We start from the raw sequence: 17,465 nt of genomic DNA, 5'->3' as shown, positions 1-17,465 counted from the left end.
CAGCACTGCACCAGCTACTGAGAAGGTGAAAAAAATGAATGCTACTGCTAAACCCAGGATACTCTTCAAAAATGTGAATGCTACAGAAAATGACTCATACACAAACCCAGAGTTTCAGAGAAAACTGAGAAAGAAAGCCTGATGTACTTTCGAAAAAGCCAAGACAAGCACTATTAAAATTAACCTCCATTGTGTTGTTATAATGTGAAACACCTAACAAAGCCACGATACAAAATATGTCCTAACAAAACAAAAACAGTCCTAACACTGTGTAAGTTCACATACTTAACAGTTAGCTGTTACTAAATGGAATGACTGAATTAGTAATTTTTAATTGGGGTTCCAAATAGTCAACACAAACCAGACACAGTCTTCTCAATTACTTATTTTTTGAACTATAAACATGTACTCTGCTGAACTACCAACAACATTATGTACCAGTGCTTTGCTACAAAGCAATGTTCATCTACTCGAGGTAAAAAATTTATCCTAAAACATACATGAAACTGTATTAAATGGAAACAGTCAAATAATTTGTAACTGCTGTAGGTCAGCCCAATAAAGCACACTATGATAAACATAGTAGGATAAAAAAAGTTTGTACTTCAGTACCTTAAAGTATTTCAGGTAGCAGATGAAAATGATCAGTTTGAAATAAGATTTTTCTTTAGACAGACTTGTGGTTTATTCTTCCAAAGAAACCTTAAATACAGAAAATATGACTTCACTTGCACAGAAGTAATACCATAATCTAGTATTCCTCGTATCATCATCAGCAACTATTGTTATAATCCATGTACCAAAATATTTTATTCAGTATCTCTTCCTACTTGATGTAACCAAGTCATTTTGTGGCAGTTAATCTGGCAGCACAGGATAAACTACCTTTCCTACTTCATCAGTTTTATTCATTTATACAAATCCCACAGCAACCTCTGAATTTGTTGCAACCATACACTGAACAGCAGCCAGGGCTCTTGCAACACAGGTCCCAGAGCTGAAAATACAAACTTTATGTGCAAGTATGAAAGAATACAAGTCTGTTGAAGCATTCAGATTTCACACTGCTCTTCTAAATTCTTCTCAGGCAAACACCACAGCTCTTTACTAATGGCAGACTGTTCAGCAGCTCTGTGTAAGTTTTGCTGATATGTTTGACAGAAATGTTTTTTTGGTAGCATATTTTCCAGATGCTATTTATGAGAAGACTAACACATAAAACTAATAAAAAGGAATAGAAAAAAAAGGAACAGAAGCTTATTTTAATTTCTGCTTTCAAATTTTTGTGTCATCAGCAACAGAAGATAACTTGGAAGCTGTCAGGTATGCAACTAGGTATGAAGAGGCATGGCAAGCAGTAGATCCAACACACCTTGGATATGCCCTGATCAAAATGACTACAGGAACAGGCAGGGACTGTTGCACTGTAAAGATGGTTTGAGAGAAGCTAAAGTAAACTGAAAAGCTGAAGAGGTAGAATTTTTTGGTTTTTTTTTAATTTCACATGTTAAAATAGTAGTACTTTAAAAAATCCTAATCCATGAAACTTTTTGGAACTATAGCAAAATAATTTAACATCATTATGCCGCTATGGAGTTGAGGTCAGATGTACTGACATGTTTTACACGGATTTTGTATATCCCTAGCATTAAGTTATTTGACATTCATGGAATCATCTCTGGTTAAGACGAATAGCAATACATTACTACAGGTTGTATTTTAGCAACTGCAATACTGCAAGCTTAGCAAGGAATTCAGGATTTCAGGTATCTTGTATTACTATATGTACATTTACATACATTAGCTGTTATAATGGAAAAGTTATTCAGTGATTTACAAGCATAGCACTTAAGCACAACTATGAGCTTTGAAACCTATCAATCTGATTTTTTCTTTCTTCTTTTTAGCTGGCACTAGCACTAGAAGTTCTGGCATGGATTATTTTCAGTTTGCACACATTTAAAGCCAGCGTTGACTGCCTGGACAGTTGATTTAAAATTGTCATGCTCCCTTTAACAGAGCAAGATTTACAAGAGGGCCATAAAGATTTCCTGTACTATTAACTGTTCGATTTCCAGCACCTTAGAGAAAGGCTCATCTTTGCTTTTCTCTATATATCAAAGCAACTTTTTCAAATCACTGAAAATTATAACAGGACTTCCTAGAGGCAAACTGCCTCCTTACTTTTTATCCCATATACACTATAAGCATGGATATCCCAGGATTTATCAATGGCAAAGCAAAACATTTCTCTCTGGGAGCTGGCCTGAGAACCATCTACCTACTCCTGCAATGGAAAGTACACAACATTTCAAAACTTCTTTCACTTTCCCAGGCTCCCCGGCCTGGCAGCTCAGAGCTCTCAGACCACTGCTCAGGCCTGAGCCTTTACAGCCACCAGCACCATGGAGCAAAGCTTATGCACCAAGAGAGCTGCGTGGGGAAGAGGTAGAGTCACCATCCTGTGAGGGATTTAGAAGACGTGAAGCCAGGACAGTGGTGCTTCATGACATGGTTTAATGGTGGACTTGGCAGTGCCAGGTTAACAGCTGCACTTGATCTTCAAGGTCTTTTCCAAGGTCTTTTTCTGATCAAATTTACGGCTGTGACTAAATAATCTGCATCCCTATCCAACCAACAATTGAGCTGAAGAACAGTGATTTAAAAATGTTCATAGAAAATGATGGGAAAGATAGGCAAAAAAACAAGCACATGAAACTGAGAAAGAACTGTAAGCACTGTACAAAGCTATGTCCTGTTGAACCCCAGATGCCTGCTGCACCCAAGATCATCTCTGCAGACAAATCCTGATCTTGATATTGAACTGTAAACACAGGATACAAAGACTCACTCTACTCTCCTAGACCCTGAAGACATCTCTCCTTTGCTGCTCTCCCTGAGGATGGACAGCATTTCCCAGCAGTTTCTTACCCCTCAGGGCACACAGAAAAGCAAGGGACTGCATTAAGGACAAGCAACCTGCTCTTTGCAGGTCTGTGCAAGTTCAGATGCCTGATGCTGTTTTGCAGGGGCTATTTTTTTTTTTTTTCTTCCTAATTATCAACTTATACATTCGCCGCATTTCCCTTTTTTGTTTCAATAAGTAGTTACTACATTTTTGGATTTAATAAAGTGCCAGGAATTAACATAACTCTGGTCTTAGATTGCGTTCTTCAGAAGGGACAAAAAAGAACAGGCATCTCATTTATTTCTGGTATCTTTCATTTTAACAGCAACGATAAACACATTCTTCCATTTTTTGCGCAAAAGGTGATACTGCTGTTCAGGTACATATGAAGTTACCAGACAGCTTTCTGGAATGTTATTTTATTTCAACAGAAACTTGTTAAGTGTAAATAGTTTATAAAATTAGGAAGCAGGATGAGATTATGAAAGCAACCAGAACTGACACCATATGACGTTAAGGTAAAATATTTTGTAAGCATTTCTCTAATATAATCAGGTTTCTCTATGCTTCTTCGGGAGGACTCATTCCATCTCCTGCTCTCCCTGCTGCCAGCTCCATCTTCCTTAGCAAAGGAAACACTTCTTCAAACTGCAGAAAACAAGCTGAAAGTCTACTAATTCTGACATAGTCACCAGGTAATTACCTTCCCTTAGCATCATGTATATTATGCAAAACTCACCTAGTGCTGTTATTACTGGGCAGGCATCACTCCTGCAGCCCACATGTGACACTTCTTTCTGCCTCTCTAATCGTCCCACACACAACCTATGTATACCCAACTGTTCAGGTACCCTACCTTTAATGGGTGAAGTTATCCAGCATTAAGCTTCTTTCTAGAAGCCTTCTTTGGAATGCTGCAAAACTGGTATTTTTTAAACAGCTAATGAGTACAAGTTTTCCCAAACTGAATTACGTGGTTTTACCTCCTTCTGGATATGCAGTGATATATCATGCAATGGAAACATACAGTTTCTGTCAAAGGGCTTGGCACAATCTGGGCTTGAAGCACTGACAACCACTGTCCATGCCATGCAAGTGTCCATATAAGAGCACTAGCTGTTGATGTCCTACTATCATATGCTTTACTCACCACCACACTAGTGAAACATTCAAACAGTACTTCACACAGAATGGAAACCCTCTCCTGATGAGTCATCACGACTTCTCTTTCTTTTTTGGCACCAGCAGGGATCACAGCAAATTAACAGGCATGCAAGAAAGCTCTCCTCCTGCATCCCAAATCTCTAAAGCCATTTTTGGACTTGTATGCGTGAACCATTGAAAGAACAACAGATGAAGAGACAGTTTGATTCCTGAAAAGGACTGGCCAAAGGCCTTCAATCTTGTGTTCCTGTCAAAATACATCCAAAGATATAGTATGTGAAATCTACCAAAAGCTGTTAAAAACGAAATCAACCTAATGAGGTAGACAGCTAGTTCTACCATTCTTTATGATGTAGTTACAAAATGTTAAAGGTGCAAATCATATGGACCCTAGAGATCACCAACATCTGAAAGCATCTGAAATGACACTAAGATTATGCATTTGAGGGTGAGGCAACTGAAAATTATGTAAAGTTTAAGTTCTAATGTTCAAAGACTACCTTGAAGGTAGTAGCGTGTATTTAGCTATTTTAGTATATTGTCTTTAAAAGCATGGATCGGGTTTGGGGTTTTAGTGTACTCTTTTCCTTCCAAGCCTTGAAAGCATTAATGCAGCATTCTCTGCTTTAAGCTTTCAGAAATACTTCTTTATTTTGTTTTACTGCCAAACCTTTAACTGGAGTGGAAAAGGCCAAGCTCAGGGTATGCTGCCTCCACAGGGTCGACTGGGGCAGGAGAGAAGTAAGTGGAACCTACCTGATAATGTGTGTTTTAAGTACCCAGGGGTAAAGGACTGTCTGTCCAGTCTTTAAGATCTCCTGTGGCAATTGCAAGGCCAGACACCAATTTTTGCAGCTCTCCTCTTCAGCAGACACAGAGAAGGGAACTTAGAGGGGTACACAATGCATACAACATAAATTTAGATAAATCTCAATGAATCAGAGGGTACCTCACCATTTACATTTGTTGGCCAAACCCTGAATCTAGTAGTGTTTTAAACTTAAATCACCAAGTTGCTAAAGTTATGGAAAAATTTACTAAAAAAAAAAAAAATCCATGCTTATGTTCTCTAGAAAATCTTCACAAAAGAAACTCATCAGAAATATCTTCAACACTCCCCCAAAATCTTTATTTTCTACCTTCTATTAGAGCAAAAGAATCACGGAAATGAATGAGAGAGATGGCTTCAGCATTCAGACAGTGTTCTATAATGTTGCCAATAAACAATTTTTAGATGGGACAAAATACTAGGTAAGTTCAAGGAAATATAAGAAAAAAAAAACTGATACGGAATCTCTAGTCTAAAGCTCATATTCCAAAACATGCTGCAAAAATACCTAAATGTGTCAAATCCATAAGGGCCAGACAGGTATTTCAAACAAGATGCCTACCCAGAATGTAGCAACAAGACACATTTCAATCAATACAGCACTGTACTTCATGAACGTAACTGAAATGCTTTTTCAGTTCTACCACCTATTTCCATAGAGCCAGGACCTAACTCCCACTTAAGTAACTGTATATGATCAATGCCTGTACACTTAAATTTGCCTGCTTTAAAAATCACCTTTTCATCATCACTGCATGACCACATTTAGTTCAATGCTAAAACATATAGTTCAATCCCAGATGCAGGCTTCACAAATTTCTCTTTCTACCTAAAAAATTTACTGTCACATCAGTCCAGCAGATATTTTGCATCTTGTGATTTGGTTCCTGCACCTCCCCACAACCCTCTGCCCCTTTTCAGTGAATACATCCCATTATTTTAAATATTGTATGAACATGAATCTAAGCTAAAACTTGGTCTAAGGAACACAACCCTGCTAAATCCAACATGTAAGGAAGAACTTATAGCCCTTTCAGCCTCTCCTTCCCTCCCTTCCTGTTGGCTCACTTGCCAGAAGTGTGAGTCCCAGGCTGAGGGGCCTAAACTGTCTTTAGCTTCTTATATACACTTAGTTCTGGATTTAGGAATTGATCATGGTGGAGGAAGACAGACACTTCTTTCCTTCCAGTCAAAAATGTAATCCACCTGACCCAAACCCAAAAGTCATTTGCAGCTTTAGCTGCTCCTTCACAAGGGCTCTGTGACAGGATAGACAAGAAGACAATGTGGTCACAGAGCACTGAGGGCTTCTGCACCAGTCAGAACCCAGAGCGTACGCTCTAAATATACAGCAATGGAATTTTTCCCCATCACAGAATTTTGTGTTTAACTACATATTGTTGTTTAGTCTGAAGAAGGAAAGGCTCAGGGGGAACCTTATCACTCACTACAACTACCTGAAAGGATGACAGAGAGAGGAAGCAGCTGATCTCTTCTCCCAAGTAACTAGTGACAGGACAGGAGGTAATGGCCTGAAGCTGCTCCAGGGGAGGTTTAGATTGGATATGAGGAAAAATTTATTCACTGAAAGAACAGGTATTGGAACAGGCTTTCCAGGGAAGTGGCGAAATCACTGTCCCTGGAAGCATTCAAAAAACATATAGATGGGGCCATCAGTGATATGGTTTAATGGTGGACTTGGCAGTCCTGGGGTAATGGCTGGACTTGATGATCTCAAAGGTCTTTTCCAGCCTAGTATCTGGGGCAGCACTAGCCTTAATAAATGCTTTAGCATCCAAAATATCTAGAAATTCTACTTAACATCTACCACATTGTTCCTAGTAGCAACTTAGGGGATAAAACAAGTAAGACATGTCAGTAATAATGCTGCAAACTTTGCACGCTAGGTACCAACTTTATGCTAGAGAGCACTAGCAAAAGTATGCTAGCCTGTGTCTCTTAGCACACTGTATGGCACATCATTCTCACATAAATGGCTTTCACAAACATTTCCCAGTTGGCATGATTTTTTTCCTTTTTGCAAATAGTGCAAGAAAATGTGAAAGCATGTATACAACTAAAGGAGCTGAAGAAAGTAAACCACTCTAGAAGAACAAGCAAGAATACAATTATGAAAGATTTAGTACTTAAAAAGAAAATATTTAAGCCCTTCCACATGAAAGGTAAAGCAGTATTGATTTTACATAAAATGCAATTCCTTGCTATTATAAGTAATTACACATGCAAACACTTCGGGGTGATATAGTGAGCTCACTATCACTGCAGGACTTTGAAGCAACATCATGTACCTTTTGAATAGACAAGGTTTAAATTAGGTTTTGCAAAAACTGACAGCCTGCATGCTGAAGGATGCCAGACAAAAGTCACTGTGGTCTCTCCTGGCCCTTGGGCTTTTAAATTCCCTTACTCTCTTCTTAGATACCTAGGAAAAAACAGGACCTGTCTTGGGCAGGAAGGCAAAATAAGGAGGGTACAGCTAAAGACAGATGACACAACTAAAGAATCTATGTCCATTAGAAGGCATCACTCCCATCTTCACTTGAAGATATGCTTTTACAACACTTACTTCCAGTTTGAAAACATTTTATCATTGATCAGTTGCACTGCACTCTTTCACATAAGAACTCAAATATAACGTGGTGCATTAAGCATGTGTTTACAGAGTCTGCTTCACCAAGGCAGCAGGCGGCGGCTCTGGAAAATGCAGCTCATCTCTCTTCATTCACCCTGCCTCCGAAATGACCCCCATCTCATGTGCCGTGTAGTTTAGATGTCTGGACCTTGCTCCCTCAGTCTTTATCAGATTGCTCCCTCCCCCCCCCTCCCTGAAGCTGCATCTGGACTGGTTAATTTGTAGTTATAAACCATCTTTTATCGTCTCAGATGAAATTTTAGTTTTGCGTTCCTGTACCACAAATCAAAACTATTCATAAAGAACTTATAATTTCATATGTTTAGATGGGACAGTCATGATAATCTAATCTGAGGGCACTGAACCTCATTTGGAAACATGTGTGTTGAACCATAGCACCTCTCCTATGGAGACAGGTTGAGAGAGCTGGGATTGTTCAGCCTGGAGAGGAGAAGGCTCTGGGAAGGCCTTAGAGTGGCTGCCAGTATCTAAAGGGGCCAGGAAGAAACGTGGAGAGTGGCTTTTTATAAGGACATGGAGGGACAGGACAAGGGAGAATGGCTTTCAACTGGCAGAGGGGGATACTTAGGTCAGATATTAGGAAGAAGTTCTTCCCCGTGATGGTGGTGAGGCCCTGGCACAGGCTGACCCAGAGAAGCTGTGGCTGCCCCATCCCTGTCAGTGTTCAAGGCCAGGTTGGACAGAGCTTTGAGCAACCTGATTGGGTGGAAGCTGTCCCTGCCCATGGCAGGGGGATTCAAACTAGATAATCTTTAAGGTCCCTTCCAATCCAAACCATTCCAGGATGCTATGAAATCAATGACACTTGTCCTCTCACATTAAACAGAAGACTTCAAAATACTGTATCTTACTGCTGAATGCGAGCCCACACAACCTTTACAGTGGATATTTAACTTACTTATCTTCAGTTAAACTGGGAACAACTGGTGCATTTTGGAAGATGTACCAGTAAATCATCCTAAAGCAGTGACCCATTTTGCTAACAAGAAACTAGAAAGATCTTTCTTATGTGCTAGAAGGGTAAAAAACCCATTATTTTCCGGTATCTTTAGTGTCACCATGATGAAATGTCAATATTCTGCTGCTCGCATTGTGAACACAAGGAGGCTTATTTTTTTTTTATTATTATTTTAAAGAAAAGGGAACTAAATAAAAATAGGTGTGTTTAGGGTGTACTCCCACTATCCTAAACAAGTAAGCAAAAATGCAGGTTTTGGGGTTTGTTTTGTTTGGGTTTTTTTTTTTTTTGTTTTTCATTGGAAACAGCATTTCTGTTTTTGAGTTCTGAAATATATTTCAGTTTTTAGATCATGAACAGAACGCAATTTTAGAAGAATAATGAAAATCATCATTTTTACGTATGTACTACTTCTGCATAATAATTCCCACTGAAACGATACTACCAAAAAGTCTTTTAATGTACAAAGCAAACAGAAAAAAACAACTGAATTACAGAAACATGTTTGGTAGTAACCACCAAATTTTATACCACCATGCTGAGAAAGGTGCCTGGCTCAGTTTTCACTCTGCTTAATTCCTTCTAAAATAAGATATTGTAAAATAACTGTTTTTTACAAGATTGCAGGTATATAGTTAAGGTAAGAGGGCTATCCACAGTCTTAATACTATTAATTACAGATGGCAAAGTTATCTAAATATTGGCAATGTCTTTAAGTGGCATGACCTAAATCAGCAATTTGCTAACTTGCTACACTGGAAGATACACATTCTGCAGTTTCATAATATGAATGAATTCGCAGTGTGTTTTAAAGTGTCCCTTTTCAGGAACAACAGCACTTTCCTCTAGCATCACTGGTTCCAAATAATTCAAGGATCACAACCAATTTTAATAAATATTAACTTGCTCAAGACGTGCATAAATTTATGTTGATACAACAGTTAAAGAGAGTTTACTAATAGTTTCATACTTTAAATGGTATTTTAACAGAATGGTATTTGAGGAAAATGACCTACTGACCAATCTTCTGTATAGACATATATACTATTATTTAAGTTAATGTTGAACTAATTATATTTTTCAGCTACTAGCAGTTATCCAATCTTCTGCAAGCCAACCGAAATACTAACATTAAACTTTCATCAGGTAAAGTTTTACTTTCTCCAGCTGTAAAATTTCATAGTACACACAAGGTACTTTATGACTTTATCAAGGTTTCTTGAATATTTGGGATTTGTAAGTCAGACAACCCCCAAAAAAAAAACACAACAAACCCTCCCTCCCCCCCCGACCTTTATTCTGAGTTGCTTTTAACTAATTACAGAGCTGTTGTATGGTAACATACACTGTATTTACCCACACTGGAAGACATCTCACTGTTTCACACCTACAGAATACAAAAGCCAAGGACTTTGAATAATGCCAGTATCTATCTGTTGAATTTCCTTTCAGGCTATGTAATACTATTTCTTCTTCAAGAGATGAAATTGTGTTAAAAAAACCGCAACTGAAGCATATGTGTAATGGGTATATATTTAATTCTATACTCTGAGAATACAATATAAACTGAAAGCTACTCTATGAGAACTTCATTCAACACAATGAGTGTCTTCCAGTCAGAACACCTACATGTCACACTATTCCAGGCTGCCATTATGCCTGCTGTCAACTGTTCATTTGCCTACAGAATCTATCCTGTGAAAATGTCACTTGCTGTCACTCAAAGGCTTCAATTATGCTTGAGATAAAAAGAAAATTAAAGGGAAAAAAGATACATAACCTGAACCAATATAAATGTCTACACTGGAAAATGTATAAAACTTCCTAACAAGAATAAGTAGCATAAGCAAAAATACTGTGTTGGAATTATCTAGGTGAGGTTAAGTTACAATACATTATAAAATATACACTATATATATTATACAGCTTTTCCTTGTGTAACTTTTATTGAAGGTGCACCTGTGGCCAGGTTTCCTTCTCCATTCCCTGTTGCCTTTTTCGGGACAGCATTTAGCTACCTTCTCATAAACTACTATCACATCATACATGAGATTCAACAATAAGCATTTGCATTTATGTATCAATAGTGTAAAAATAATAGCATTTTTTTTTCTAACATCCACCAGTGGCTGGTTTGAATAACTGGTGCTGGTGATACTGACTAGCAGGTGCTTCCTGCAGATGCAGGTGTCCCCACAGCAAAGACCTGACCAAGCTGGCTTTTCTCCTTGTCTCTTTTCATTCCCTTGGCTCCGTGTTGAGCTGTTTGCAATCCTCCCCAGTTAGGCAAAAAATTTGGTTCCCTATTCTATTCCCTACAGACTGGTGGGAAGAGAAAAACTCTTGGCACTCCCACGGCTTTGCAAACAGCCCTAGTTTAAAGTCGGCACAGTCAGCTTGGATCACCAGCATTTACCCACATCTGATCTGGCCTTGTAGCACTGGCAGATGAACCACAGCAGAGACATCTCTTTTTAGTATTTTCACTCCCCTTAACCATTAGATTTTAATCATGACTGTGGGCCTCCAAGAATGTTAATCTGTGGTGAGGTGAAAAGAAAACGAAATACCAAATTGAGAAAAGCACCTCCACAACCTTAGAGGCCACCTTCATGTAAAGAAAATCAGTCATTTCTTAGGTTTTCATTAACAGCCAGATTTTAATTTTGCTACTTTTGAGCTTCTTTTTAGAGCACTGTTTTGGGTGGTTTGTATTTTTTTTTTTTTTTTTTTTTTTTAGGAGGAATTTTGAAAATAAAAATCAAGGATCTGAATTTGGTTTGGTGTTACCACAGAAAAGAATAACGCAATTTATCCTAGGTACTAAATCCTAACTACATTCCTCCTTGAAATATTTTGTGTAATTGACAAATAATGACAGCAGGTCTTTGCTGTTATTTTAAACCCACAGCTTTTTAAAGAAAAACAAAGATGATGTGCCTTTTACTTCACAGAGATGTCTTGATACATGACAGGAAAACTTAAGGATAGACATTTGTAAATCTTTATAGCATCATGGACTAAAATAACAAAAAAACCCCAAACTTTCTGGAGACATCCAGGTTAGTGTGACTGTACGAAGCAAACCCTTAGGCAACTAATTCAGAAGCTATGTGCATGTATGCCTAGCTTCACTAAGAAAAATTATTTATTAAAAAAAGAGGAATTTTAACAGTTTTGCTATGATGTTATTAATTTTAAAGAGAAATGCACTGCAGTATCAGGAATTCTTGCATTACTTCAACATTTAACTTTGAAATTACAATTAAACCACTGTGCTTATTAATTAGATATCACTAAGAAAAGTGTTGGGAATATTTACTTCTGTTCAGGGTGCCTGTTGTTCCAATTTTTCAAAACAGAAAGGCCCTTGTAGTTTACAATGTTTATTTACAGGATATGCTTCCAGAAAAATTCAAAACGTCAGCCCATATTTTATTTAAAAATTGTTTCAGAAGGACCAGCTGGAAAAGAAATGGGGACCATTGGAAAAAACCTTCTTGTTCTGGTGAAGTAAGAAAAACTTGGCAGATGAGATACAAAGTTTTCTGCTAAGGCAGAGAACTACCTATTAAATCTATCATATTTAAAATGTACTCTCAAATTTAACTTTGAAATGTACCTAAACTTAGTGATATTGTAGAACAGCATTTAGAGGAGTATCTCCCCCCCCCCCCCCCCGATACTTTCAATAATTTTGTAAAAGTAATTTTAAATTAAGCTTCCCTTTATTAATTTTAAGAAGTTAGAATTAGTTTATGTTTTGCATTACAGAGAGTAACTTTGGATTTCAGAAAAAAAAGCCCCAACCCTTTCATATGAAAAGATGAAATAGAGAAAGAAAACTGACTGTTCTCAGAAAAACATTAAGGCTTCAGAAAAGACAATTGGGCTCCTTGGTTTTAATGACAATTGAGTAAAAATTGTTTGTCAATCCGGACTGCAGATGGCTTTAGGGAGAAAAATGATGCGATGTTGACACTGCTCCTTCTCTGTCTTAGAATAACTACAATCAAAACATTAGTAATGACACAGTTCTAAGACAAACTATTTAGAGAAGTACCGTGTATGCACCGCCAAGTCATATTTTTCATACTTTAGCATAATTAAACAGCCTTATAAATTCTGAAGTTTGGATACTGAAAGGCCTGATTTTGTGCAGCGATACATCATGAATCCCAGAATTACGCAGTACAGAAACTTCACAGAGACTATACGGCTTGCAGCTGGAGATGTCACACGGGACTAAACATGTCTATCATCTTATTGTACAGAATAAATCTAGCTAGCTACTAGATTTTTCCATGTACTGTTTAAAAAGATAAAAGACAAGAAACAGATGTAAACATCACTTATACTTCTTAAGTCTGCATAACCAGTTTTCTATTTTATCAATGCTGATCGATTTTGCACCCTTGCAGGTGATTAACAAGAAAAAAATATTATGAGAAGTTATAATGTATCATTCTGGTTCCTTCCACATGTTGAAATGAATACCATAAACCTGTAAGTGACATTTCAGTTTACAAATAAGGAAAATCCACAGTGTTCACACTCAAGCTCCTAAATGCATAATTAAAAATACCCATAAATTCAAAACTCCTTTCTAATACACGATTTAAAGCTTTTTGGAATTTACAGTTCTGGAAATGCGAGACAGCAATGCACATCCACACCATAGCAAGGACACCATTTGGCAGATGGCTGATCCTGGCACTATGGCTGTGTGCCACCTTACTAGCACACTACAGAGGCAGACTGCTCCTCCATAGCACTTCAGTCATGCCCAAGCAGCTACAAGACTGTTGTACTGAAGTTGACTTGCATCAGCTAACTCAAGAGTATGGGTAGAAAGATGTGCAACCTTCAACACCAATCTGTGCAGACCCACCCTGAGAAAAAAGGGTGCAAATCTGGGGCCAGAATAGAACTGCAATTCTAGAGCATAAGTGAAATGAAGGAAGATAAGTACTGTGTGAGAATGGGTAATGAACTTGAAATAGAAACTGTCTGACATTAGAAATTACGCGGATGAGGGAGAATAGAAACAAAGATGCAGGACATCAGACATAAAAGGAACAGGTTGGGAAGAGAAGAGATTCAGAGCAGCCCTGCAGAGAAGGACTTGGGGGTGTTGGTCGATGAGAAAATGAACATGAGCCGGCTTCAGTGTGCGCTCACAGCCCCAAAAGCCGACAGTATCCTGGGCTGCATCAAAAGGAGTGTGACCAGCAGGTCAAAGGAGGTGATCCTGTCCCTCTACTCTGCTCTTGTGAGACCTCACTTGGAGCATTGTGTGCAGTTCTGGGGTCTTCAACATAAAAAGGACATGGAACTGTTGGAACAAGTCCAGAAGAGGGCCATGAGGATGATCAGGGGACTGGAGCACCTCCTGTATGAAGATCAATACTTTCAATTCCTATTGTCTTCATGGAGGATCACTGATCCCACTTTCCTGACTTCAAAGAATCTTCATGGAGTGAGTACTCCAGTTCTGCAACTAATGTAAAAAGTATACAAATCTCAGCAGCCCTTCAAAAGAGCGCAAGGAAAGCTCCTACAACGGAAAATGTTTCTGCAAAATAACCTTGACTTCAGAGATTGGGTTTGCCAGATATTCTTCAGTGAAAACCTGTTGCTAAAGGTACAGTTAAACATGAAGGCCAAGCCCTAATTCTATCTGCAGAGCAAGGTCTCAAAACTATACAGAGTGTGGAATATCTTGAACGACACACTGAACAATTAAAAATACTGGATAGCTGCACACTGATTAAATGCCATCTATTTAAGGATTTCCTTCTACTGAGAAAAATGGCATGTTATCACATAATTAAAGACTGCATGATAATGGACAAGGTGCAAGTGGGTGAAGCAAGGTCACTAAGGTTTTGAAGTATTAAGACTGCAAGCACAATAATACATATTAAATACAAAAAGTTCCTGCATTTAAAAATAGATCAAATGGAACAGAAACAATGTCTGCACATACCTATACAGCTGTGATATTTACTCTGGTAGACAGAGTAAAAATTAAAAGCTAAGATGCTGAGAGCGAGAACTAAATGTTTTGTTTTGCTTTCGCAGAACATCCTGAGGTTTATCCACATATATATATTAAAACATTAAGGAAATAACCAGTCAAACGTTAACTTTACAGGAAGAAATACTTCCCCTGTTCTAGTTTTTCACCTACAAAAAATGTTTCTTCTTAACTCAAATGCAAGCTTTGATAATTATTCCCTCCAAACATTTGGCTTTCCTTTGCCAAATGTCTCAGGCCCCCATTTTAGAACAAATAAAAATATATGCAAAGGTCTGTCCTTGAAGGAAACAGGAACACCAAAACAAACTCAAAAAAATTAACTTCAAGATGGCAGAGGTATAAATAACCTCTCTCAGCTCAGTAGTGTTCATCTTTTAAATGCAAAAGGTTTTCCCTTCTGGGGGGTCAAAAAAAAAAGGGGGGGGGGGGGCAAGGGGGAAGAGAAATGCCTTAATTTCTTTCTTAATTTGAGCTTTTCTCTAACAAACAGCTACTGTTTCCTTATTTTAGATCACACAGGTCAGTTACACATGCCCCACTTTTTAACTCTTTCCCATCTGCTGTTCTCTTACAGGATCATCTGGGAGCTGAGCAAACTTAGAATGACGCAAACCCAATGGCACCAGGGCTGCATTAGCATTGATGCATCTGCCAGCATCCACCACCTTTGGTGATATACCCAAGTAGAGGCTTAGTGCCCTTGCAGGTAAACTTGGGCTGAAAAAAAAACTAAAAAGGAAAAAAGGGGTTTCATACAAAAGCTCTGACTTCCGTAAATAGATACTTGAAGGGGCAATAAAACAAAATGCATTGCAAACACTGCATAAATGAAATACTTAATTTTTCAACACAGATGTGAGACAGAAATCTGACCCTGTGTGCCCCAGCCCTGACGTTCTATGCATGGTAGTGCATCCATGCACTAACTATGCAATTCCAGTGATTTTCTGTTGATATTGCTTGAAAAGAAACAGTTATAAAGACATCCAAATAAGCCCCTTCCCGGCAGATCGAGGCTGCCTGGACATGCATAAAGACCGAAAATGAGTTATGAATGCTGAACAAACTTTGTACTAAAGTAAATGGGTTTTCACTGTGTTGCACCACACTGTCTTGCAGTGTAGGTGAAAAGAACATCAACAGGGTCACAGCGTCCTAACAACAAAGTAAGTTTTATTCTTCAAATAAACAGCTAATAAGAGCGATTCAAAGATCAGATTTGGAAACTAAATTGCTTATTCATTAAATTATTTATCCATTTAACTTTATTTTACATGCTTCACTTTGCAAAGTCTCAGGTGAAGTTGCTGTATTCAGAAGAGTGAAGTAGTACCTCATTTTGGACCTGTCTACTAAAACAAAGAAAAGCAAGTATGTAAATTTCTAGTGAATTCCAGTGTCCCACTAGGAGTTCAATTATATTCTGAAATTATGTCTTAATTGGTTTGCTCATAGATGAGCTGTACAGCTAACCAAAAATCTACTACCATATAATCATCACTAAATTCCAGCTATTACCACACATTAAATTAACAACTGATAATGAGTGGGAATATTAGCTCTATTTCCATAACAGAAAAAATCCTTCCCACATTATCTAGAGTGTTTTTTATAGTTAGTTTCAAAATAGAAAAAATAAAACAAAAACATAACTCTCCTGAATACCTAACATGCGTTTTGCTCAAAACTTCACACATTCAAAATAAACAGCACAAGTACAGAGCACATTGGATTCGTGTCTCTAAAATTTAACTAAAAAGAAGCCACATTTCTAAACTTCTTATAGAAATTGCCAAAAGATTGACACTTTTTTCCTCTGTGGAAAACAAACTAAGGACTCACACTCTTGTAACTAACAAGGAAGAAAAGAAATGCAGCTCTTTTAATTTAGCTGATTTTTCACATCAGTAGAATAAATAAACTTCCTAAAAAAAGCTGAAACTTGAACTGTGGTCAAACTCCTAAACTTCAGCTGCTATTCAATTTTGCTTATTTTGAAGGTAAAAACCTAATTTATTACTTACATAAAAACGCATAATATAGATTATTTTATGTACCTTTGCTGGTGGAAGGGAACGGATTTCAAAGATCTTGTCTGTAAGTGATATATTCTTCAATATTTATGCCTCCAATGACCACCATCGTCAACAAGGATCTGAAGAAAAACACAAAACATACATACGCCAGGTTAGTTCCAACTAGACTAAGGATTTTTTTTTTTAAATCTATATTTAATTAAGAAGGCACAAAGTAAAACTGTGCATTAATTACACTAATTTATTAGCTGCTGTTAAAAACAAACAGACAAGCACCAGAGCCATTACATGGGAAGGCATTTATCCAGTTGAGGCATATAACAATTACTTAGCATTAGCATATTTATGACTAAGCATACCAAACTTGGGAAATTCACTGTTATCATACCAAAATAACAACAGCATTAATCATTCCCCGAGTTAAAGATGAGAAAAGACAAAATTACAAAAAAGTATTAAAACGTGTTATATTATGAACACTAATAGATTACAAAAAGTTAACCCCCCTTAAACTTTGAAAAGACAACTGAGAATCATAGAATCATAGAATAGTTAGGGTTGGAAAGGACCTTAAGATCATCTAGTTCCAACCCCCCTGCCGTGGGCAGGGACACCTCACACTAAACCATGTCACCCAAGGCTCTGTCCAACCTGGCCTTGAACACTGCCAGGGATGGAGCATTCACAACTTCCCTGGACAACCCATTCCAGGGCCTCACCACCCTCACAGTAAATAACTTCTTCCTTATATCCAATCTAAACTTCCCCTCTTTAAGTTTTAACCCATTACACCCCTTGTCCTGTCACTACAGTCCCTAATGAAAAGTCTCTCCCCAGCACCCTTATAGGCCCC

At 37.8% G+C, this 17,465-nt stretch overlaps 1 protein-coding gene across 13 annotated transcripts in view; it reads right to left on the bottom strand.

Annotated features, from left to right (window-relative positions):
• The window catches only part of MBD5 (methyl-CpG binding domain protein 5), a 153,551-nt gene that overhangs the window by 80,018 nt on the left and 56,068 nt on the right, over positions 1-17,465 (bottom strand). For 12 of the 13 annotated variants that reach the window (XM_062637727.1, XM_062637725.1, XM_062637735.1 and 9 more), the window contains one exon: positions 16,634-16,731. The exons of the other annotated variant lie outside the window; for it this stretch is intronic. The gene's annotated coding sequence lies outside the window, so the exon portion shown is untranslated. The remainder of the gene's footprint in view (positions 1-16,633; positions 16,732-17,465) is intronic. 13 annotated transcript variants of the gene reach the window in all.

This window comes from Pezoporus occidentalis, unplaced genomic scaffold (genome assembly GCF_034315485.1).
Source record: "Pezoporus occidentalis ecotype Australia unplaced genomic scaffold, CSIRO_AGI_Poc_V1 ctg54, whole genome shotgun sequence".
NCBI classification, from domain to species: domain Eukaryota; kingdom Metazoa; phylum Chordata; class Aves; order Psittaciformes; family Psittacidae; genus Pezoporus; species Pezoporus occidentalis.
This window is presented reverse-complemented; position numbering and strand designations above follow the sequence as displayed.